We start from the raw sequence: 2,500 nt of genomic DNA, 5'->3' as shown, positions 1-2,500 counted from the left end.
TCACAATAGTACCTCCTGTCACAGCGCACAAACAATGACATGAGTCAAAGACACAGGTCTCACACAAGCATAGAATTGGAGCGCCGCCTCTAATAAGCCAAAGGTGCATCCTGACGTGACAAATCTGATCATGTCACAAGCATTCACTTACTATAATCACTATCAACGAACCTGCCGCCCCCGCCCCCCCCCCCCCTACACCTTTCCGTACAACAACGTGTAACCTAACCTAACCTAACCTAACCTATGTTGTACCTTAACCTAACCTATGTTGTACCTTAACCTAACCTATGTTGTACCTTAACCTAACCTATGTTGTACCTTAACCTAACCTATGTTGTACCTTAACCTAACCTATGTTGTACCTTAACCTAACCCATGTTGTACCTTAACCTAACCCATGTTGTACCTTAACCTAACCCATGTTGTACCTTAACCTAACCCATGTTGTACCTTAACCTAACCCATGTTGTACCTCAACCTAACCCATGTTGTGCCTCAACCTAACCCATGTTGTGCCTCAACCTAACCCATGTTGTGCCTCAACCTAACCCATGTTGTGCCTTAACCTAACCCATGTTGTGCCTCAACCTAACCCATGTTGTGCCTCAACCTAACCCATGTTGTGCCTTAACCTAACCCATGTTGTGCCTTAACCTAACCCATGTTGTGCCTTAACCTAACCCATGTTGTGCCTTAACCTAACCCATGTTGTGCCTTAACCTAACCCATGTTGTGCCTTAACCTAACCCATGTTGTGCCTTAACCTAACCCATGTTGTGCCTTAACCTAACCCATGTTGTCGCCTTAACGTAACCCACGTTGTCGCCTAAACCTGCTCTGTAATTGTTATACGACTCGTTCAATTACTGTAGTGTTGCCCACCCGCAACCCTCGCAATATAGTTCGCTACTCGCACTGCCCGCACCCCTGTGTATCGCTTCATGTTAAACACCTTGCAAGTCTTGCTCACTTTCCACATGCTCCTGCTGTACACTGTAATGTGGATGGCAGCAGGACGTACATGCCGCCCCTCCCCACGTCCCCACCTTGCCCCCTGCCTTCGCAAGCTGGTTGGTGAGAAGTTTGCATGTTCAATGCCCTTCGCATGCGACGTACTCAGGCTACGTTGTGGTGCGGCCTGTGTCAACTGTCCGCTGATGTCGTACGCGTGAACCACAATCTGTACTGCACATTCGTCCTTATGTACTGAATGATACATCGTGGCACATGTGTGACCGCACAACGACTGCGCCCAAAAACGGCGGACCATACAGTGCAAATATTGTGCACGCAGCTACGTGTCGTCTCCCTATGAGAGCTGGATTGCAGTGTGGTACGCCATAGAGACGTGTGGGAGGAACGGACGCCGTGGATGGCGATCAGCATGAGCTGTCTGTTGATGTATTCGGACCTAGTCGTCTCTCCTCACACACCGTGATGGCATGGTGCACCGCGTTCCATATCTGCGACATGCTACAGAGGCCGGTTGACAGTCGTTCGAGCAATGGACATCGCATACGTACGGGGGCCACCTTCCACGTATTGTCTAGGCGTGCACATTTTGTTGCGTGTATGTGGGCAGACGTAGTGTGGCGTGACACCTGACACAGGCATGCAATAATCGTTGAAGTTGCAAATGGCGATGGACGCCTGCGTTTTCTGGTGAAGTTACGCAAATGAACAAATGGTAACCTGTTGTGGTGCGGTTGTTCTCGCTAGGGGTGAATCGGTGATGGCGACGATAGGTTGAGGTACTAACCGGTTGTTCCAGCGATACCCACCATGCCGACGAAACTGAACGGCATCTGGGTGTGAAGCGATACGCGGCGGTGGCTGGGTGGGACCGTCCCCGGCCGGTGAGGGGGCGCCTCCCGGCGTGCTGGCCGCGCGGTGCGTGGGCGCACGCGCTACAGCCGGCTGGTGGGGGCGGCCAGTGGCAGGCGCGCCGGCCGACGGACGCGGCAGGCGTCGCAGCTGCGCGCCGGCGCACCCTGCGCGCGGCGCCGTGCGGCCAAAGTAGGTCCTCGCGGGCCCGGTGCGAAGCGCGGTGGACATCTTCAGTGTGCTGGTCCGATTGAGGACTGTGTGCGTTGAGGATGCGCCGCCGCCCGGCGCTCGGCGCCGCGACGCCGTCTGCTGCTCGGTCGCCCCAGCGGTTCTCGCTGGTGGTTTGTATCGCAGCTGTGCGGATGTGTTGGCGCGTGCGCTGTGCTGGGAGAGTTCGCTTCGGCACCCAAGTGGGGCTTTTGTCCTTCTGTGGCGCTGGCGTTGGAGCTGCCGGTCACCGTAGGTGGCGCGTGTTGTCTCCCGCCGGCAATGCCACGACAGCACGCTCCCGGGCCTCTGTCGGCAGCGGCAAGCTCAGTTGGGAGCACGGGTGGTCGCACCGAAAGCGTCTACTCGCCTAACTCCGGGCGATTGCGCCTCTCTCGAACCCGACCAAGTACTTGGGACGGCGCTGCGCGCCGCCGGGACCTGAGAGGGTTTCGAGGTGTAT

Source organism: Schistocerca piceifrons, unplaced genomic scaffold (assembly GCF_021461385.2).
Source record: "Schistocerca piceifrons isolate TAMUIC-IGC-003096 unplaced genomic scaffold, iqSchPice1.1 HiC_scaffold_1255, whole genome shotgun sequence".
Classification (NCBI taxonomy): Eukaryota; Metazoa; Arthropoda; class Insecta; order Orthoptera; family Acrididae; genus Schistocerca; species Schistocerca piceifrons.
This window is presented reverse-complemented; position numbering follows the sequence as displayed.